The sequence below is a fragment of the Phyllobates terribilis genome, unplaced genomic scaffold, assembly GCF_046119375.1.
Source record: "Phyllobates terribilis strain yellow unplaced genomic scaffold, ASM4611937v1 Scaffold_12__6_contigs__length_324123572, whole genome shotgun sequence".
Lineage (NCBI taxonomy): Eukaryota > Metazoa > Chordata > Amphibia > Anura > Dendrobatidae > Phyllobates > Phyllobates terribilis.
The window spans coordinates 76,243,651-76,267,122 of NW_027362772.1; positions in this window are offsets into that span (position 1 = coordinate 76,243,651).

Consider the following 23,472-nt stretch of genomic DNA (forward strand, 5'->3'; position numbering starts at 1 on the left):
GACATTTTTCCTTGTGGTGTAAATGCTGACCTGTTAATCTTTTATTTATCGTTGCAGTTTTACGTGACTTTTTTTCAGTTGCTGTTTTTTTTTTAGCCTTTTTTGTTTGTGTTGACAGATCTGAAGTCTGCGGGGATTGAAACGGTTCAGTTATTATCCAATAACCTGGCTCCATTTTCAGTGACACCATTTTCTGAGAAGTAATTACAGGCTACCGGCCTTATTTTATTGCACTTGGGGAAGCTGGGAATCCATGCCAACAAACGAAATAGCCTGCACAAGTACGAAGAAAGAAAAAAAAAACTTTCAGCAGAAATTACTTCATCATTGTCCAGCAAGAAAGTCCTCCCTAGTGCAGCTGCTAATGTAATATTGCTCATTTATCTTCCAAATGATCGAGAAACATCTTATTTCTTATTCAAGGACGTGCCATGCATTTTACTGCAGTGCTTGAAGTAATAGGCAACATTGATCTTGTTATGGCATAGACATTATGGACTTCAGCACACCGAGATCTCGGCGGTACCCTTGAGGAACGGTCTATCTGTTGATATTATAACAGAATGACATTATGAGATATAAATGTAAACATTTCCATACCTTAACACAAGAAAATGAATAACTACATCATTGGATTTGGAAGTCTTACAAGAAAAGAACAACTTCATTCACAACTAGAGAGCAGAATATTTTACAGCATTGCTTAGGTTTGGATGCCATTGGTGTAAAGAACATGTTTACGAAACTAAATACTAGGGTGGCAGATTTAGCAGCTGCTATGGGTGCCCTGTAATAATTGTTGCATCACTGTGAGCCGAGATGACGCGCCCAGGGGATGTGGACGACTCGGCGCCCCGGCCTTGTTGTTGGTTTTGGGGGATGCCGTGGTGGCCGGCTCCCGGGGCCGTACCCTGGGGTCACTCTTAAAAGCAAGGAATTGAGGGAAAGGGTGTATGGGAAAGGGGAAAGTTCGTGACGCCACCCGTGGTGTCTGGTGAGGATCACCAGCGCTGCTACAGTCCTCTGAGGCCGGTGGTCAGGCAGCTTAGTTGGCGCGGCTCCCCACAGGTGGAGCGGGGCCTCAGGGCAGAGTAGGAGAAGAAGAGCAGAACAGAGCGCTGGCGGGTGCAGAGCCGCGGAGGAAAAAACAGACAGAGGCAGTAGTTGAAGTCATCCAGGTCTTTACTAACGGTAGTGCTTTCTCAGCCTAGAGTTTCTCTCTGCCGTCAAACGGCGAGTTGCGGCCGCCAGGGTGGGGTTCAGCACACTCCAGGTAGTTCAGGAGCGCTTGACAGGACCACCGCTTGTAAAGTGTTCCTCTCCGTGTGAAGCTTTTCCCGTCTTGTGTCCCCCACTGTGTCCCGTACGGGTACTGCGATGTCCTTGATGGGTAGCTTGTAGCTCCCGGACCGACTGGGTGCCCTTCTTGGATACTAGTGGTGAGAACTTGGCGTAAGGCCGGGTCCCTCTGGATGAACTCAGATTAAGGAATACAGGTGGCGACTCCGCTCTGTCTGCACCTCCTGAGATCCTTTCGCCTGTGGAGCTTAACTCCTCTGCTCCCCTCCTGGGCCTTCTTGGTTGGACTCTGACCGGGGACAGAGCCGGGTATGACTCTGCCCCAATCCCCCGTCTCGAGGCCTGAGACCGGGAATCGTGGACCCCTCAGCCGGTTGCAGCTTACTGCTGACTTGCCGTCCCAAAGACCCACGACTAAAGACCCGGTTGTTAAAATGGCCTCCAGTTATATATGATTCTATTAAGTGCTAAAGTAAAGTGCTTCCTCCACCTTCACTCACTACTTTGTTCCCCCTAACTTTGGTTCCCCCCCAAACTCCGCCATTCCGGAACGGGGGAGCACTATGGTGCTTTTAGGCCCCCTGCAGAACTGGAGTGGTGTAGTGTTGAGTGTGTTGGTAGGGGTCCTGTGTGGTGCTCCATCCTTACCTTGGAGAGGAGATACCACACCTCATTTTGAGGTGCAGTACCCCTGTGGCGACTGAGCCCTCAGGGGCGCCACATTTACTTCACCCGGGACAACAATTTAATTTGATACCCTGGGCTCCCCATCTAAATACCCTAGCCTGGCATCATGCTGTTTTATGTGTCCCTGCACTGTCTTAGCATCTTCAGTACCAAGTTGTGGTAGGATGGTGGGTCATGTATGTAGTGCACTGCCATACACTGGCAGATTCGCTGGACAACAACAGCGTTGGCCCAAAAAGAGCTTGCAGTGGGCAACACAGTTTGAGAAGTCCCAAAACAGTATGGTGTTTCAAGACACAGTATGTGAGTTGGCTATGTGAAATCTCAGACCTGTTTGGAGCCTTCCTTGACAGCCTGTGTGATAACTAAGAGGTAGAGACAACATTAGGGTCTTTACTTCTCCCAGGACAACAATTTAGTTTAATGCTCTGGGCTCTCCAACTAAATACCCTAGCCTTGCGCAATGCTGTTTTATGTGTCCCTGCACTGTCTTAGCATATTTAGTACCAAGTTGTGGTAGGATGGTAGGTCATAGTATGTAGTGCACTGCCATACACTGGCAGATTCGCTGGGCAACATTAGCGTTGGCCCTAAAAGAGCTTGCCGATGACATGGATGAGATTGTGTACTGGAGGCCACAACTTAGTAGAAGCTATGCAGTGGGCAATATAGTTTGAGAAGTGCCAAAACAGTATGGTGTTGTAAAACACAGTGTATGAGTTGGCTGCGTGAAATCTCAGACCTGTTTGGAGCCTTACTTGACAGCCTGTGTGATAACTAAGAGGTAGAGACAACAGTAGGGTCTGGTTGTGCGGTGGACCAGATACATATCCTAGAAGTACAGTACAGTACCATGTTGTGGTAGGATGGTGGATCGTAGTATGAAGTGCACTGCACTCTACGTGGCAGAGTAGCTGGGCAGTATCAGCGTTCGCCCATAAAAGATCACTATGCTAACGTAGGTAAGATTGTCTGTCTGCTGAAGGCCACAACTTAGTAGAAGCCGTGCAGTGGGCAACTGAATTTCAGACCGACAAAGTTTGAGAACGGCTAAAAAAGTATGGTTTGCAAGGTACAGTGTGTGTATCGGCTATGTGAAATCTCAGTCCTATTAGGAGCCTACCCTGACATCCTGTGTGATAGCAAAAAGGTAGAGACAACAGTAGAGTCTGGTTGTGTGGTGGACCAGATACTGTACATAACCTGAAAGTACTGTACAGTTTCAGACTGATTAGAAACTAGGAAGAATAAGACGAAAAACTTGCCACTCCAGATGACTCAATAAATTTTGAAAATGTAATAGTAGGAAAAGTAGTACAAAACAAAAGTTTCGGTCATGTAAGACCTTCCTCAGTGTACAGTGGTGGAATCCGTGTTCCCACCGCGATCACCCTTGCTGTAAGATACCACTCAGTGGTTTATGTAGAAGCTGGACACTGCACCTCTCATTCATGTCCACTACCAAAATTTCTGTACACTGAGGAAGGTCTTACATGACCAAAATGTTTGTTTTGTACTATTTTTTCTACTATTAAATTCTCAAAATGTATTGAGTCATTTTGAGTGGGAAGTTTTTTGTCTTATTGCTCTGGGATTGGACCCTACTTGTGCATTGATGTGCCACAGGAGTGCGGTAACCTACCATATTTAGAAACTAGGAAGAGAGTGGATCCAATGGAAAAATGCCTGGAAGTTTAGGCTGGGTATCAGATGACAGTCTTAGAAATGGCTACTTGAATGTCTCTTCTGCACAGTCGCTGGAAAAGGTGGTTGGCAGCAATTCTGTAGTGACTTTGTGGTCAAGAGGATATACAATATACTGTGACTGTGGCCATCCTTCAATTAACTGCCAGATGGAGTAGTCTGAGAGTGGGGTTTAGCTTCTTCGAAGGACCCACTGAAGGATGGATCTTGTAGGAATTCTAGTCCCAACCTTGGTGCACCAGTGCAGTATCATTCAATACCTGCCCTCGATCAAGAACTGCTCAAGAGAAGAACCATTACATTAGCGTTGGTAATAGTCAAGTATTGTGCCTTTGAGAGTTTTCGGCAACCATCAAGCTCACTATGCTTTTGACTAGCCCAGGGGATGGGGATGACTCGGTACCCGGGCCTTTGCCTTTAGGGATGACGCGGTGGTCGGCTCCTGGGCCCGAACCTTGGGGTCTCTCCTAAAAAGGGTGGATATTTGTTAATTTTAAGAAAGAGTTCGTGACGCCACCTGTGGCTTCTGGTGAGGATCACCAGCGCTGCGCAGTCCACTGAGGCCGATGATAAGGCAGCTCGATGGTATAGCTCCCCACAGGTGGAGCAGGGCCTCAGGGCAGTGTATGACGGGGTATGCAGGACAGGCGAGACCCAGCCGGGTCAGAGCAAGAACAGGGACAGACACGATAGTCACTTCAGTACCTTTTACTGATGGAAATTCAGGCACGTCCCGGAGCACTGTAGGGTGAAGGGTGCACGTCAGGATCCTCCCCAATGAGTGGGTTTTGGGCCTCCTGTTTCCTGCCTCTGCGTAGTAAGTTTCTGACCTGCCTGGAGCTAGGCCTAACTTTGTCTCTGTCCTGTGCTGGCTGACCTTGTGATAGGGCCTTTCCTTGGAGTACATGCACCTTAGCTGCGGGCCTATGTGTCTCCTGGCTCTGTTACGTATCAGCACTTTAGCGATCCTGAGACTTGTAGTTCTCCAGGGATTCTGGTTATATCTTACTGGGTCATAGAGATCCCGGTAAACTTCGGACCCGGTGTCCGGTAACTTCTTCGGGGTGAGCCAGTTAAGCTCCTCTGCCCCCTATGTACTAACTCTCCACTCGCCTTCGGCCTACTTGAGACCTCACTAGGCTACTCACACTAATGGCAGCTTGCCGCGCTTCACCGATCTTATGGTGCCGGCACACCTAAAGCTCACCTCTCTGAGCTACACGGAGTCTTGCTCTGGATAAGCTCCACTGCAGGATAGCAATTGCAGGAGCTGGAACAGGTTTTTGTCCTCTGAGGTAACTCTTCTCAGACTGTACTGGACTCACTGCTAAACCAGAATAGACTAGACTCTGACTCCAACAGACTAACTGCTGCCTGGCTCCACCTTCCCTATTTATCTATCCCTAATGGGCTCCCTCTGGTTGTCTGAGGTGGAAGGTGGAGATGTGTGAATGGTTATGGGGGCCCTGTTGTGGAGGAATCCTTCAATGCACACTTCTAGGATCTGTGATACCAATCGCAGCTGGGCGTCACATTCCCCCCTAGTTAAGCTCAGCACTCCCGGGCTGAAGTACATTTTATAAAACAGTAAACATAAACAATGCAAGAAGAATAAGAACAATCTTCCCTTTATGGGAGGCACCAATCTTGAACGTTACATAACAATAACAAATGCAAAGCGTCCTCAGAATCCAAGTCTCTTGTGGTGAGGTTCCCAGAAAGGATGTCCATCTCCCAGGGTAGAGTACTTGGTGGTTTTGTCGGACCTGTCCTAAACCCTCTACGTAGGCCCTGGGGTGGCTGCAGGGCATGAAGATCCCGCGTTGGACCTCCAAGAGAGCCACTCCAGAAAGGTTTTCCTTCTGAGGTCACCTACAAGGCACTCCAGAGAGCACAATTATATACAAAAACAGTTTTTGGGCTGCACACAGTCCTCAGCCACGCAGTTCTTAGGTAAGTAAAGAAATTAATGAGGTAAAGCACAAATTAATAAACATATGCATGAAGATACACAATTAATTCAGTACATTACAATTTAATACACAATACCCCAGGGGTAGCTATCTACACTCTCAGAATTTTTTTTTACCATTTACTGAGTGTACCTAGCAGGGGGTTTACCTCTCGTGCTACATGTTGATTTGCGTAGTGCGATGGTTGGTGGGGTGTCAGGGTCTGTATTCTCAGTTACTCTACCAGTTCTACGTGTAACCATGTTGTAAAACTGCCTTAACCTCTCTCTTGGACTGGCAAGTCTGCCATTGGCTGGGCCCTCTTGCTCTGCTCCTGCCGGGGATCCTTCATCCGGGGATACTTCTTGAGCTGGCACTTCTGCAGCACTTACAGGTTCAACTTGCTGTGGAGGGTTTTCTGGCTGTTCATAGAATTGGAGTACTGGGATGATTACTGCACCTCCTATTTGTGGCCAATCTGCCGGGAAATCTCCTAGGTCAGTGTGGATCATTTCCTCTTTGGGTTCTTCCGGGATTGTGAGAGGCACTTTTTCTGGTGGTTTCAGTAATTCTGGACACAACTTTAGGTGGTCCCTGGACACTGCTGTAGATGTTTTTTCTCCTTCTCGACTGATTATGCAGGTCTTTTTGTTGTCAAACCTTGACAGTAACACAGGGTAGGGGTCTTTTTCCCACTGGTCATCAAGTTTGTGGTTGCGCCTTTTTCTTTTCAATACTGTTTCACCTTGCATGAAAGGTCATGCGGGTGCATTTTTGTTGTATTGACTCTCCTGCTTTTCTCTCACCCGAGTGAGACTGTCCTTGACACAAGATTGTACTCTTCTGTACTGCTCTTGTCTGGTCGTGTCCCAGTCCTCAGTGGTCATATCAGCGTCAGGTTCAACGACACCAAGCTCCAGATCCATGGGCAGCTTTCCTGGCCTTGCCCGCATGAGGTATGCCGGAGTGCAATTGGTGGAACTTACAGGTATATGATTGTATAGATCCAGTAGATCAGGCAGCAGGTCTGGCCACTGATTTCTCTCCTCAAGTGGTATGGTCTTTAGCAGGTCGATGATGAGGATGTTGTTCATCTTTTCGCAGAGACCGTTGGTTTGTGGGTGGTACGGTGTAGTTCTTATCTTCTTACACCCGTAGAGATGGCAGAACTCCTTGAACAACTCAGCCTCAAAGGCCGGACCTTGGTCCGTCAGCACCTGCTCAGGGTAACAATGGGGTCTACAGAAGTATGCTTGGAACGTCTTTGCTGCTGTCTCTGCCGTCAGGTCTTTGACGGGGGTGACCACCAGGAAACGTGAGTAGTGATCCACCATGGTCGGAGCATAAGAGTACCCTGACCTGCTGAGGGACAGCTTGACATGGTCCAGGGCCACGATCTCCAGAGGTCGAGTCGTCTTGATGGGTTGCAGGGGTGCCTTCTGGCTGCTGAAGTCCTTCCTTCTAAGGCCACAGAGTCCACAGTCCCGGCACCACCTCTCAATGGAGCTGCGCATTCCTACCCAGTAGAATCGACACTTCAGGAGGGTCTCTAGCTTTTTCCAGCCAAAGTGCCCCGCCTGATCGTGGTAAGCTTCTAATACCATCTTGATGTCTGTCTTCGGGACCACTATCTGCCATACCATCTCATGGGTCTTTGGATTGACGTACCTCCGGCACAGCTTCTCACGGTAGATAAACAGCCGGCTTCTCTCGTTCCACAGCTGCTTTGCTTGCAGGGACGCTTCCTTCTCCAGGGAGGCACCCTCTTGGGTTATCAGCTCCTTTATGCGACTGACAACCGGGTCGCTGTCCTGGGTCTCTTTCCAGCTGTCGTGAGGCAGGGGGTTTAACGTCTTTCCAAGCTGCTTCCTGGAAGCTCGTTGCTCATGGATCATCCCATTCCGATGAAAGGCAGGTAGCTCTATCTCTTCCAGGTCATCCACTTCTTGTTTCGTGTCTGACTGGTGAGGCATCCTAGACAGGGCATCGGCGTTGGCGTTCTTGCGGCCCGCCCGGTATTTAATTGTAAATTGGTAGTTTGACAGCCGAGCCATCCATCGTTGTTCCAGTGACCCGAGCTTAGCTGTTTCAAGATGGGTCAAGGGGTTGTTATCAGTAAAGGCAGTAAACTTGCTGGAGGCCAGGTAGTGCTTTAACCTTTCAGTGATGGCCCAGACCAAAGCCAGGAACTCCAACTTGTAGCTGCTATAGTTCTCTGGGTTCCTCTCAGTCGGGCGGAGCTTCCTGCTTGCGTATGCAATCACTTTCTCTTGGCCATTCTGCTTCTGACTCAAGACAGCTCCCAGTCCTTCGTTGCTGGCATCTGTATACAGCAGGAACAGTTGGCTGTAGTCAGGGTAGGCTAGGATCTCATCGCCTGTCAGGATCTCCTTCATCTCCTGAAACGACTCGGCTTGCTCCTTACCCCAATGGAATGGGGGATTTCTGCCTTTGGGGGACTGCCCTACCAGGAGGTCTTGCAGAGGAGCTGCTTTCTTAGTGTAGTCCTTTACGAACCTCCGGTAGTATCCTACTAGTCCCAAGAACTGACGCACCTCCTTGAGGTTCTTCGACTCCGGCCACTTCTGGATGGCTGTGACTTTCTCGGGTCTGGTGCTACCCCTTCTGGACTGACAATGTGCCCCAGGTACTGTACCTTTCTCTTGAGCAGGTGGCACTTTGAGGGTTTCAACTTCATCCCGTACCGGGACAGTGACTCAAATACCTCTGCCAGGTGTTTCAAGTGGTCCTCGTACGTTCTGAAGTACACTATTTCATCGTCCAGGTAAAGTAACACAGTCTCGAAGTTGCGGTGTCCCAGGCAGCACTCCATCAATCTCTGGAACGGGGGCATTGCAGAGTCCAAACGGCATACTGTTGAACTTGCAGAGTCCCATCGGGGTGGTGAAGGCCGTCTTCTCCCGATCCTCCTCAGCCACAGCTACTTGCCAGTACCCACTAGTGAGGTCAAGGGTGGAAAAGTAATTTGCAGACTTTAAGGCAGCTAGGGACTCCTCTATGCGTGGTAAAGGGTATGCATCCTTATGTGTAATGCGATTTACTTGACGGTAATCTACACACATTCTCATGCTCCCGTCCTTTTTCCTAACCAGCACTAGGGGAGCTGCCCAGGGACTACAACTATCCCTAATTACTCCCGCCTTCCTCATGTCATGCAGCATCTCTCTTGCCTTCTGGTAGTGAGCTGGGTGTATAGGCCTATAACATTCTTTGATTGGGGAATGATTGCCTGTGGGGATATGATGTTGAACCCCCTTAACCCTCCTGAAGTCGAGTGGATGTTTACTGAACACCTGCGAGTATTCTAGAACCACCCGGTGTACACCCTGTTTTTGATGGGTAGGAGTGGTGTCTGTTCCAACATGGAGCTGTTGACACCAATTCTCCACCTGGGTTGCAGGGTCATTATCCTCAACTTCATCTGGTGAGGCTAAGGACTCCGCCTCATGGATGCAGTTGTTATTGACAGCATGTTATTTGGCAACAGTGGCATAACGTGGCAGTTTGACCTCATCTTCCACTAAGTTGAGAAGACGGACGGGCACCCTCCCATTACGTACAGTACAGACCAAAAGTTTGGACACACCTTCTCATTTAAAGATTTTTCTGTAGTTTTTCAAAACTATGAATTAACACATGTGGAATTATATACTTAACAAAAAAGTGTGAAACTACTGAAAATATGTCTTATATTCTAGGTTCTTCAAAGTAGCCACCTTTTGCTTTGATGACTACTTTGCACACTCTTGGCATTCTCTTGATGAGCTTCAAGAGGTAGTCACCAGAAATGGTCTTCCAACAATCCTGAAGGAGTTCCCAGAGATTCTTAGCACTTGTTGGCCCTTTTGCCTTCACGCTGCGGTCCAGCTCACCCTAAACCATCTTGATTGGGTTCAGGTCTCGTGACTGTGGAGGCCAGGTCATCTGGCGTAGCACCCCATCACTCTCCTTCTTGATCAAATAGCCCTTACACAGCCTGGAGGTGTGTTTGGGGACATTCTCCTGTTGAAAAATAAATGATGGTCCAACTAAACGCAAACCGGATGGAATAGCATGCCGCTGCAAGATGCTGTGGTAGCCATGCTGGTTTAGTATGCCTTCAACAGTGTCACCAGCAAAGCACCCCCACAGCATTACACCTCCTCCTCCATGCTTCACAGTGGGAACCAGGCATGTAGAGTCCATCCGTTCACCTTTTCTGCGTCGCACAAAGACACGGTGGTTGGAACCAAAGATCCCAAATTTGGACTCATCAGACCAAAGCACAGATTTCCACTGATCTATTGTCCATTCCTTGTGTTCTTTAGCCCAAACAAGTCTCTTCTGCTTGTTGCCTGTCCTTAGTAGTGGTTTCCTAGCAGCTATTTTACCATGAAGGCCTGCTGCACAAAATCTCCTCTTAACAGTTGATGAGATGTTTCTGCTGCTAGAACTCTGTGTGGCATTGACCTGGTCTCTAATCTGAGCTGCTGTTAACCTGCGATTTCTGAGGCTGGTGACTTGAATAAACTTATCCTCAGAAGCAGAGGTGACTCTTGGTCTTCCTTTCCTGTGGCGGTCCTCATGTGAGCCAGTTTCTTTGTAGCACTTGATGGTTTTTGCAACTGCACTTGGGGACACTTTCAAAGCTTTCACAATTTTTCGCACTGACTGACCTTCATTTCTTAAAGAAATGATGGCCACTCGTTTTTCTTTACTTAGCTGCTTTTTTCTTGCCATAATACAAAATCTAAAAGTCTATTCAGTAGGTCTATCTGCTGTGTATCCACCAGACTTCTGCACAACACAATTGATGGTCCCAACCCCATTTATAAGGCAAGAAATCCCACTTATTAAACCTGACAGGGCACACCTGTGAAGTGAAAACCATTTCCGGTGACTACATCTTGAAGCTCATCAAGAGAATGCCAAGAGTGTGCAAAGCAGTCATCAAAGCAAAAGGTGGCTACTTTGAAGTACCTAGAATATAAGACATATTTTCAGTTGCTTCACACTTTTTTATTAAGTATATAATCCCACATGTGTTAATTCATAGTTTTGATGCCTTCAGTGTGAATGTACAATTTTTATAGTCATGAAAATACAGAAAAATCTTTAAATGAGAAGGTGTGTCCAAACTTTTGGTCTGTACTGTACATCTACCACTCCCCTGGTGGTTAAGAGCGTGGGTCTATGCTCGGAGCAAAGGGGTTCTACTACCGCCTGGTAGCTCTGTCCTCTAAGACCTATAGCAGCTCTACACCAGATGAGCATTTCACTCATTGGGGTGATGACAATGGGTATGGGGTCTGTTACCCTCTCGTTACCGATCTCACCATCTGTTAACCTCACTTGCTGTTGATACATCAGTACTCGGATTTCCTTCTGCAGCGCCCTCCTCTGTCCTGGTTTGGCAGTGTCAGCTATCTGTTCGAGTAAGAACACAACCTCTCCCAAACAGTTACCAACAATGTTAGTGCCAAGTACCATATACGGATTAGTGTCATCAGGATTGGTCTCTACTACAATTAGCCCCTGGTCCTTCAGCTCCACTCTCCCCACCTTTACAGTCACATTCTTAACCCCGAGTAGGTTAAGGGGGAGTCCATTTGAGGCATATACAGTCAAATTTGGAGCTGGCGGACGTAGGTCGTCCATGGACCAGAACCTCTTGTAGAGGACGTCAGGCATGATGGTTACCTGAGATCCTGTGTCCAGCAGGGCATGCGTCGGGATCCCGTCCAGTACAATGGACAGGAAAGGTCTTCCTCCGACGAACCTGTTGTACCAGTCTGATGGGCCTGGTGAATTTACTCCTGGGTGTCGGCCCTCAGACCCAGGGTTTTCTCGTTTAAAGGACAATTCTGGGCGATGTGTCCGGTCTTGCGGCAGCGGTAGCAGGCTGGGTCCTTCGGTGGACGGCGCTGGTCACTGGTCCTCAAAGAGGGTGGTGTTGGCCTCCTTCGCATCCAGGGGACATCCTCAGGGCTATCGACTAGCAGGATCTTCCCTCCTTCCTCGGGCTCCATCCGCAGCTGCAGAGTAGTGTTGAGCCACCCCCGTAGTGTTCGGGTTCGGTTCGGTTCGTCGAACACCGGGATGTTCGAGGAACTGTTCGTCGAACTGTTCGTGGAACACCTTAGAACACCGTCGAACACCGTTAAAACCAATGGCAGGCAAACAAAAACACATAGAAACACATAGAAAACACCTGCAAAGGTGTCCAAAAGCTGACAAACTGCTCAGAAGACACTCTCTTTAAAAAAGCCGGCCGGCAAATTCAGCAGCGGCATACACCGGTACCCGACAATTTAGACAAGAAGGAATAGAGCATCACACATACATTAGATAGATAGAAACATGTCAGTCACACATATAAGAAGCACAGTGACAGTGTTGGTTACTGCACTTGTCATTTAGTGTAAAGGATTTATTAAAAAAAATATTAGTGTTTTCATGCACCGTCTCTTTAAAAAAGCCGGCCGGCAATTCAGCATCTGTACCCGACAATTTAGAACAGAAAGAATAGAGCTTCACACATAGATTAGATAGATAGAAACATGTCAGTCACATATATAATAAGTACAGTGATAGTGTTGCTTACTATACTTGTCATTTAGTGTAAAGGATTTATTTAAAAAAATAATAGTGTTTTCATGCACTGTCTCTTTAAAAAAGCCGGCCGGCAATTCAGCAGCGGTACCCGACAATTTAGAACAGAAAGATAGAGCATCACACATAGATTAGATAGATAGAAACATGTCAGTCACATATATATGAAGTACAGTGATAGTGTTGGTTACTGTACTTGTCATTTAGTATTAAAATAAAGGATTTATTATTAAAAAAATTGGCGTGGGGTTCCCCTTAATTTTAGGCTCTAGCGGAGGTTAAGCAGACGGCTGGGGCAGATGTTTGAAGCCTGGGAAGGGGGTAATACCCACGGAGCTTCCCAGGCTACTAATATCAGCCCCCAGCTGAATACATAGCCTTTACTAGCTATTAAAATGGGGGACCCCCCAAAAAAAATGACGTGGGGTCCCCCCTAATTTAATAGCTAGCAAAGGCTAGGCAGACAGCTGGGGGCTGATATTAATAGCCCAGGAAGGGAGCCATGAATATTGGCCCCCTCCCAGGCTAGAAACACCAGCCGTCAGCCGCCCCAGAAATGGCGCATTCATAGGATGCGCCAATTCTGGCACTTAGCCTCGCTCTTCAACGCTGCCCTGGTGCGGTGGCAGGGGGTAATAGGGTTGGGGTTGATGTCAGCTTATAATGCCAGCTGACATCAAGCCCAGGTTAGTAATGGAGAGGCGTCTATAAGACACCCCCCCATTACTAACCCCATAGTCAAAGTTAAAAAAAACACAAACACCCAGAATAAAGTCCTTTAATTGAAATAAAGACACAATCCTTTATTGTTCTAAATTAAACCATACTTACCATCACGCCCATTCCAGCTGAAGCCAACGATCTCCTGCAATAAAAGAAAAATAATAAAGCAACCTCATCCTTACCTTTCCATGGTTCCCACGACAGCTTCAGCTCTGCTACATCGAGATGACAGGCTGGACCGCAGCAGAACGCTGCCATCCAGCCTGTCATCCCGCAGACACTGAGAAGCGCAGGCTTGCTTGCGCTGCTCAGCGTCTCTCTGTGACGACATCCAGATGAGCCGAGTTCATGTCCAATGAACTCGGCTCACCTCATGCACGTCACTGACAGCGTGGGAAAATTCTCACGCTGAAGCGCTGATTGCAGGAGAATTTTCCCACGCTGTCAGTGACGTGCAGGAGGTGAGCTGAGTTCATTGGACATGAGCTCACCTCATGCACATCACTGACAGCGTGGGAGAATTCTCCTGCACTCAGCACTTCAGCGTGAGAATTTTCCCACGCTGTCAGTGACGTGCATGAGGTGAGCCGAGTTCATTGGACATGACCTCGGCTCATCTGGATGCCGTCACAGCGAGACAGTGAGGAGCGCAAGCATGCCTGCGCTTCTCAGTGTCTGCGGGATGACAGACTGGATGGCAGCGTTCTGCTGCGGTCCAGCCAGTCATCTCGATGTAGCAGAGCTGAAGCTGTCGTGGGAACCATGGAAAGGTAAGGATGAGGTTGGTTTATTATTTTTCTTTTATTGCAGGAGATCGTTGGCTTCAGCTGGAATGGGTGTGATGGTAAGTATGGTTTAATTTAGAACAATAAAGAATTGTGTCTTTATTTCAATTAAAGGACTTTATTCTGGGTGTTGTGTTTTTTTTAAATACTTTACTAGAAATTCATGGCGGTCATGTCTAATACTGGCGTGACCCCATGAATTTTGGGCTTGGGGCCAGCTGATAATACCAAGCTGGCCCTAACCCCTTTATTACCCAGTGAGCCACCGCACCAGGGCCCTGGATGAGTTGGGTACAGCGCCAGAAGATGGCGCTTCTATGAACGCGCCATTTTCCGGGGTGGCTGCGGACTGCAATTTGTAGCGGGGGGGGGGGCCCAGAAAGCTTGGGCCTCCCTGCGCTGCAGATTCCAGCCCCCAGCTGCCTAGTTGTACCTGGCTGGACACAAAAATAGGGCGAAGCCCCACGTACTTTTTTTTAATTATTTCATGAAATTCATGAAATAATTAAGAAAAAAAGGCCTTCCCTATATTGTTGTGTCCGGCCAGGTACAAATAGGCAGCTGGTGGTTGGGGGCAGCCCGTTCCTGCCTGCTGTACCTGGCTGGACACAAATATAGTGCGAAGCCCCACTTCAATTTTTTTTAATTATTTCATGAAATTCATGAAATAATTAAGAAAAAAAGGGCTTCCCTATATTGTTGTGTCCGGCCAGGTACAAATAGGCAGCTGGTGGATGGGGGCAGCCCGTTCCTGCCTGCTGTACCTGGCTGGACACAAATATAGTGCGAAGCCCCACTTCAATTTTTTTTAATTATTTCAGGAAATTCATGAAATAATTTAAAAAAAATTGACGTGGGGCTTCGCACTATATTTGTGTCCAGCCAGGTACAGCAGGCAGGAACGGGCTGCCCCCAACCACCAGCTGCCTATTTGTACCTGGCCGGACACAACAATATAGGGAAGCCCTTTTTTTCTTAATTATTTCATGAAATAATTTAAAGAAAATTGACGTGGGGCTTCGCCCTGTTTTTGTGTCCAGCCAGGTACAACTAGGCAGCTGGGGGCTGGAATCCGCAGCGCAGGGAGGCCCAAGCTTTCTGGGCCACCCCCGCTGCAAATTGCAGTCCGCAGCCACCCCGGAAAATGGCGCGTTCATAGAAGCGCCATCTTCTGGCGCTGTACCCAACTCATCCAGGGCCCTGATGCGGTGGCTCACTGGGTAATAAAGGGGTTAGGGCCAGCTTGGCATTATCAGCTGGCCCTAAGCCCGAAATTCATGGGGTCACGCCAATATTAGACATGACCACCATGAATTTCTAGTAAAGTATTTAAAAAAAACACAACACCCAGAAAAAAGTCCTTTAATTGAAATAAACACACAATTCTTTATTGTTCTAAATTAAACCATACTTACCATCAAAGAAAAATAATAAAGCAACATCATCCTTACCTTTCCATGGTTCCCATGACAGCTTCAGCTCTGCTACATCGAGATGACAGGCTGGACCGCAGCAGAACGCTGCCATCCAGCCTGTCATCCCGCAGACACTGAGAAGCGCAGGCTTGCTTGCGCTCCACAGTGTCTCTCTGTGAGGGCATCCAGATGAGCCGAGTTAATGTCCAATGAACTCGGCTCACCTCATGCACGTCACTGACAGCGTGGGAAAATTCTCCTGCACTCAGCGCTTCAGCGTGGGAGAATTCTCACACTGAAGCGCTGAGTGCAGGAGAATTCTCCCACGCTGTCAGTGACGTGCAGGAGGTGAGCTGAGTTCATTGGACATGAGCTCACCTTATGCAAGTCACTGACAGCGTGGGAGAATTCTCCTGCACTCACCGCTTCAGCGTGAGAATTTTCCCACGCTGTCAGTGACGTGCATGAGGTGAGCCGAGTTCATTGGACATGAACTCGGCTCATCTGGATGTCGTCACAGAGAGACGCTGAGCAGCGCAAGCAAGCCTGCGCTTCTCAGTGTCTGCGGGATGAGAGGCTGGATGGCAGCGTTCTGCGGCGGTCCAGCCTGTCATCTCGATGTAGCAGAGCTGAAGCTGTCGTGGGAACCATGGAAAGGTAAGGATGAGGTTGCTTTATTATTTTTCTTTTATTGCAGGAGATCGTTGGCTTCAGCTGGAATGGGCGTGACGGTAAGTATGGTTTAATTTAGAACAATAAAGGATTGTGTCTTTATTTCAATTAAAGGACTTTATTCTGGGTGTTTGTGTTTTTTTTTAACTTTGACTATGGGGTTAGTAATGGGGGTGTCTTATAGACGCCTCTCCATTACTAACCTGGGCTTGATGTCAGCTGGCATTATAAGCTGACATCAACCCCAACCCTATTACCCCCTGCCACCGCACCAGGGCAGCGTGGAAGAGCGAGGCTAAGTGCCAGAATTGGCGCATCCTATGAATGCGCCATTTCTGGGGCGGCTGACGGCTGGTGTTTCTAGCCTGGGAGGGGGCCAATATTCATGGCTCCCTTCCTGGGCTATTAATATCAGCCCCCAGCTGTCTGCCTAGCCTTTGCTAGCTATTAAATTAGGGGGGACCCCACGTCATTTTTTTGGGGGGGTCCCCCATTTTAATAGCTAGTAAAGGCTATGTATTCAGCTGGGGGCTGATATTAGTAGCCTGGGAAGCTCCGTGGGTATTACCCCCTTCCCAGGCTTCAAACATCTGCCCCAGCCGTCTGCTTAACCTCCGCTAGAGCCTAAAATTAAGGGGAACCCCACGCCAATTTTTTTAATAATAAATCCTTTATTTTAATACTAAATGACAAGTACAGTAACCAACACTATCACTGTACTTCATATATATGTGACTGACATGTTTCTATCTATCTAATCTATGTGTGAAGCTCTATTCTGTCTGTTATAAATTGTCGGGTACAGATGCTGAATTGCCGGCCGGCTTTTTTAAAGAGACGGTGCATGAAAACACTATTATTTTTTTTGATAAATCCTTTACGCTAAATGACAAGTACAGTAAGCAACACTGTCACTGTACTTCGTATATATGTGGCTGACATGTTTCTATCTATCTAATCTATGTGTGATTCTCTATTCCTTCTATTCTAAATTGTCGGGTACCGCTGCTGAATTGCCGGCCGGCTTTTTTAAAGAAACGGTGCATGAAAACACTATTATTTTTTTTGATAAATCCTTTACGCTAAATGACAAGTACAGTAAGCAGCACTTTCACTGTACTTATTATATATGTGGCTGACATGTTTATATCTATCTAATCTATGTGTGATTCTCTATTCTTTCGGTTCTAAATTGTCGGGTACAGGTGTATGCCGCTGCTGAATTGCCGGCTTTCCATGTTTCACTGTGAGCACTGTTCCCATCGATTTGGGCAATCACTGTAATGCCACAACCACCATGGCTGTGGCATTACAGTGAGTGGCAGACAATCCCTGCATGATTGGTGCTCTAAATAGCGCCAGACATGCAGGACACGCTTTTGGTGCACGAACAGTTATCGAACATAACCTCGAACAGCCGAATTTTTTGCAAATCGTTCGGGTTCGTCGAACAACTGCACTGCAAAAAACGAAAAGCCGAACGATTTGCAAAAAATTCGGCTGTTCGAGGTTATGTTCGATAACTGTTCGTGCACCAAAAGCGTGTCCTGCATGTCTGGCGCTATTTAGAGCACCAATCATGCAGGGATTGTCTGCCACTCACTGTAATGCCACAGCCATGGTGGTTGTGGCATTACAGTGATTGCCCAAATCGATGGGAACAGTGCCAACAGTGAAACATGAAAAGCCGGCAATTCAGCAGCGGCATACACCTGTACCCGACAATTTAGAACCGAAAGAATAGAGCTTCACACATAGATTAGATAGATATAAACATGTCAGCCACATATATACGAAGTACAGTGAAAGTGCTGCTTACTGTACTTGTCATTTAGCGTAAAGGATTTATCAAAAAAAATAATAGTGTTTTCATGCACCGTCTCTTTAAAAAAGCCGGCCGGCAATTCAGCAGCGGTACCCGACAATTTAGAATAGAAAGAATAGAGAATCACACATAGATTAGATAGATAGAAACATGTCAGTCACATATATATGAAGTACAGTGACAGTGCTGCTTACTGTACTTGTCATTTAGCGTAAAGGATTTATCAAAAAAAATAATAGTGTTTTCATGCACCGTCTCTTTAAAAAAGCCGGCCGGCAATTCAGCAGCGGTACCCGACAATTTATAACAGACAGAATAGAGCTTCACACATAGATTAGATAGATAGAAACATGTCAGTCACATATAAATGAAGTACAGTGATAGTGTTGGTTACTGTACTTGTCATTTAGTATTAAAATAAAGGATTTATTATTAAAAATATTGGCGTGGGGTTCCCCTTAATTTTAGGCTCTAGCGGAGGTTAAGCAGACGGCTGGGGCAGATGTTTGAAGCCTGGGAAGGGGGTAATACCCACGGAGCTTCCCAGGCTACTAATATCAGCCCCCAGCTGAATACATAGCCTTTACTAGCTATTAAAATGGGGGACCCCCCAAAAAAAATGACGTGGGGTCCCCCCTAATTTAATAGCTAGCAAAGGCTAGGCAGACAGCTGGGGGCTGATATTAATAGCCCAGGAAGGGAGCCATGAATATTGGCCCCCTCCCAGGCTAGAAACACCAGCCGTCAGCTGCCCCAGAAATGGCGCATTCATAGGATGCGCCAATTCTGGCACTTAGCCTCGCTCTTCCACGCTGCCCTGGTGCGGTGGCAGGGGGTAATAGGGTTGGGATTGATGTCAGCTTATAATGCCAGCTGACATCAAGCCCAGGTTAGTAATGGAGAGGCGTCTATAAGACACCCCCATTACTAACCCCATAGTCAAAGTTAAAAAAAACACAAACACCCAGAATAAAGTCCTTTAATTGAAATAAAGACACAATCCTTTATTGTTCTAAATTAAACCATACTTACCGTCACGCCCATTCCAGCTGAAGCCAACGATCTCCTGCAATAAAAGAAAAATAATAAAGCAACCTCATCCTTACCTTTCCATGGTTCCCACGACAGCTTCAGCTCTGCTACATCGAGATGACTGGCTGGACCACAGCAGAACGCTGCCATCCAGCCTCTCATCCCGCAGACACTGAGAAGCGCAGGCTTGCTTGCGCTGCTCAGCGTCTCTCTGTGACGACATCCAGATGAGCCGAGTTCATGTCCAATGAACTCGGCTCACCTCATGCACGTCACTGACAGCGTGGGAAAATTCTCACGCTGAAGCGGTGAGTGCAGGAGAATTCTCCCACGCTGTCAGTGACGTGCATAAGGTGAGCTCATGTCCAATGAACTCAGCTCACCTCCTGCACGTCACTGACAGCGTGGGAGAATTCTCCTGCACTCAGCGCTTCAGCGTGAGAATTCTCCCACGCTGAAGCGCTGAGTGCAGGAGAATTTTCCCACGCTGTCAGTGACGTGCATAAGGTGAGCTCATGTCCAATGAACTCAGCTCACCTCCTGCACGTCACTGACAGCGTGGGAGAATTCTCCTGCACTCAGCGCTTCAGTGTGAGAATTCTCCCACGCTGAAGCGCTGAGTGCAGGAGAATTTTCCCACGCTGTCAGTGACGTGCATGAGGTGAGCCGAGTTCATTGGACAATAAGTCGGCTCATCTGGATGCCCTCACAGAGAGACACTGTGGAGCGCAAGCAAGCCTGCGCTTCTCAGTGTCTGCGGGATGACAGGCTGAATGGCAGCGTTCTGCTGCGGTCCAGCCTGTCATCTCGATGTAGCAGAGCTGAAGCTGTCATGGGAACCATGGAAAGGTAAGGATGATGTTGCTTTATTATTTTTCTTTTATTTCAGGAGATCGTTGGCTTCAGCTGGAATGGGCGTGATGGTAAGTATGGTTTAATTTAGAACAATAAAGAATTGTGTGTTTATTTCAATTCAAGGACTTTTTTCTGGGTGTTGTGTTTTTTTTAAATACTTTACTAGAAATTCATGGTGGTCATGTCTAATATTGGCGTGACCCCATGAATTTCGGGCTTAGGGCCAGCTGATAATGCCAAGCTGGCCCTAACCCCTTTATTACCCAGTGAGCCACCGCATCAGGGCCCTGGATGAGTTGGGTACAGCGCCAGAAGATGGCGCTTCTATGAACGCGCCATTTTCCGGGGTGGCTGCGGACTGCAATTTGCAGCGGGGGTGGCCCAGAAAGCTTGGGCCTCCCTGCGCTGCGGATTCCAGCCCCCAGCTGCCTAGTTGTACCTGGCTGGACACAAAAACAGGGCGAAGCCCCACGTCAATTTTCTTTAAATTATTTCATGAAATAATTAAGAAAAAAAGGGCTTCCCTATATTGTTGTGTCCGGCCAGGTACAAATAGGCAGCTGGTGGTTGGGGGCAGCCCGTTCCTGCCTGCTGTACCTGGCTGGACACAAATATAGTGCGAAGACCCACGTCAATTTTTTTTAAATTATTTCATGAATTTCCTGGTGTTTCTAGCCTGGGAGGGGGCCAATATTCATGGCTCCCTTCCTGGGCTATTAATATCAGCCCCCAGCTGTCTGCCTAGCCTTTGCTAGCTATTAAATTAGGGGGGACCCCACGTCTCGCCTGTCCTGCATACCCCATCATACACTGCCCTGAGGCCCTGCTCCAGGCGAGACGAACGATTTGCAAAAAATTCGGCTGTTCGAGGTTATGTTCGATAACTGTTCGTGCACCAAAAGCGTGTCCTGCATGTCTGGCGCTATTTAGAGCACCAATCATGCAGGGATTGTCTGCCACTCACTGTAATGCCACAGCCATGGTGGTTGTGGCATTACAGTGATTGCCCAAATCGATGGGAACAGTGCCAACAGTGAAACATGAAAAGCCGGCAAGTCAGCAGCGGCATACACCTCTACCCGACAATTTAGAACCGAAAGAATAGAGCTTCACACATAGATTAGATAGATATAAACATGTCAGCCACATATATATGAAGTACAGTGACAGTGCTGCTTACTGTACTTGTCATTTAGCGTAAAGGATTTATCAAAAAAAATAATAGTGTTTTCATGCACCGTCTCTTTAAAAAAGCCGGCCGGCAATTCAGCAGCGGTACCCGACAATTTATAACAGACAGAACAGAGCTTCACACATAGATTAGATAGATAGAAACATGTCAGTCACATATATATGAAGTACAGTGATAGTGTTGGTTACTGTACTTGTCATTTAGTATTAAAATAAAGGATTTATTATTAAAAAAATTGGCGTGGGGTTCCCCTTAATTTTAGGCTCTAGCGGAGGTTAAGCAGACGGCTGGGGAAGATGTTTGAAGCCTGGGAAGGGGGTAATACCCACGGAGCTTCCCAGGCTACTAATATCAGCCCCCAGCTGAATACATAGCCTTTACTAGCTATTAAAATTAGTGTTGAGCCACCCCCGTAGTGTTCGAGTTCGCTTCGGTTCGTCGAACACCCGTGTGTTCGCCGAACTGTTCGTCGAACTGTTCGTCGAACACCTTCGAACACCGTTAAAACCAATGGCAGGCAAACAAAAACACATAGAAACACATAGAAAACACCTTCAAAGGTGTCCAAAAGCTGACAAACTGCTCAGAAGACACAACTAACACATGGAAAAGTGACAAGTACATATAGTCATGCGAAAAGAAAAGAGGTGGAGGAGTAAAAGGAGGGGGAGACACAGATATAGGCATGTCATGCCCTTCTAAAATCCAAAAAGTGAGAAGCCGAGACGGCCAGTCCGCTCCTGCCCGTGCCACCTCCGTGTCGCCGGGTTTGTGCCAGAGCCGCGGTGAACCCTGACGGCCAGCCCCCCTCTCCCAATACTGGTGCCTGTCCGCTGGTGGGTCGAGAGAGCCCCCCTGTGGTGGAGGCAGCTCTAAGCTTTTTAATTTAAATTGTCCCTCTAATTTGAATGAATACACTTTAAATCCATTTACAAGGATCTATTGGAGGGCAAGTCTCATGCCAGCAGCCGTGTAATTCCAGCTCCAGTAGCGTCCACTAAAGCTGCTGCAGTTAAAAAGCTTTTATAAGGATCGAGCTCGGCTGTCCACCGCAAGGCATCCTAGTGCCAGTCCCAGCCCCTATGCCTTGGGGTGCCTCCTGATGCTCTTCACTAAGTATCCCGTGGTCCCGAAGCATTTCCTTTGAAAAAATTAAGTGTCCAAACTACAGGTGGTGTAGCTTGCTTAACAGCCGGGATAATCCGCTGACTAGCAGACACTGCTACTAGGCACAAAGTATTTCCTGGGCTAGATGCAGTTAAAAATTTGTAAGTAGATACTCTCGTTGGATGCTGAGAAAGCATTCCATAGAGTCTCCTGGCACGCCATATATGATTCTCTTAAAAAGCTTGGGGTAGGGGTCTAGGGGACCCTTTTATAGCCAAAATCACGGCCCTGTATCACAATACGTCACCTAGGCTGAAGATAAATGGAACTGTAGCACCGAGGGCTCGGTTGCTACAGACGTATTGCACCTCACCCAGAGGTGTGATATCTCACTCTCAGATAAGGATGGAGTGTGGATCAGGACCCGACACCTGCATGCATTACACCACATTGCCGTGGGGCAGGGCGACCAATATGCCCCTGAGATGGGCACGACAGTCCCTGTCCCTGGCTGGAGTGGGGGGAGGGAACACTGAGGAAGGGGAACCCTGCAGTGCAGGAGCAGGGAGGAAGCAGTTCCTGGGTGCATTGAGAAGGGAGTATAAAAGGTGGGCACCATCTTAGTTCAGTGCAGAGAAGTCTGAGCAGAAGTGGCAGGGAGCAGGGGCTCTGCATGAGCTCTGCTCCGGAGGCGGGCCGAGTAACAGAGGCCCAGGCCTGCAAGAGGGAGAAGGAAGGAAGAGGAGCGGAGAAGGCTCCAGGAACGAGGAATGAAGGGATCCCAGGGGTGCGGACGGGCGAGTCGCCACCGCACGCCCGAATCCACCTGCGTGGAGGGGTCAGGCCAAAGGGGGAGACCGGTCCCCGAACTAGTGGAGGCAGGAAACGACCCTCAGCTAGAAACCGGAGGCTCTGACATTTTATGTGGCGCAGCCCCTTGCTCCACCCGCTAGGAAGGCACCACATAGGGTCAGGGAAACTGGCGCCAAGTTTACCAAGAGGAGGCCCGAGGCAGCCGGACAGAAGTGTTGGTAAGAAAGGCCAGACAAAGGACACACAAAGGGGGTCCTGTGAAGCGCTCCAAAGTTATCTGGGAGTTGTCTGAGCCCCTCACCTGGTGAGCACAGTACGACGTGGGCAGCCGTTACCTGCAGACGTGGTCTGGATAATAAGAACTGTGAGTAAAGGCCCTGAACTGCATCACTGACTCCGTGTCGTTACTGCTGCTGCCCTGCACCATCACCCCCATCCTCCGCATACACTGCCCTGAGGCTATACTCCTCCCGTGGGGAGTTATGCTACGCTCTGCTGCACCCACAACACCAGCCTTAGCGGTCTGCCCTGTAGCGGCGGTTCACTCTGACCGCAATCTACGGGTGGCGTAGTCGGACATTTAAACATCAAAACCACATAAATAGTTCCGCCACTGGTTTGACCGCCCTGAGCCACGGAACCGGATCGCCGCCACGAAGACTACAACCACCAGCATCCACCAAAAAGGGTCCGGCTCCGGGTGTCCCAAGGCCCAGGGGGTGCGTCAGAACATTTTCATCACCTTTCACAATCACCAATGGGACAAGGCAGGGATGTCCTCTGTCCCCTCTCTTATACA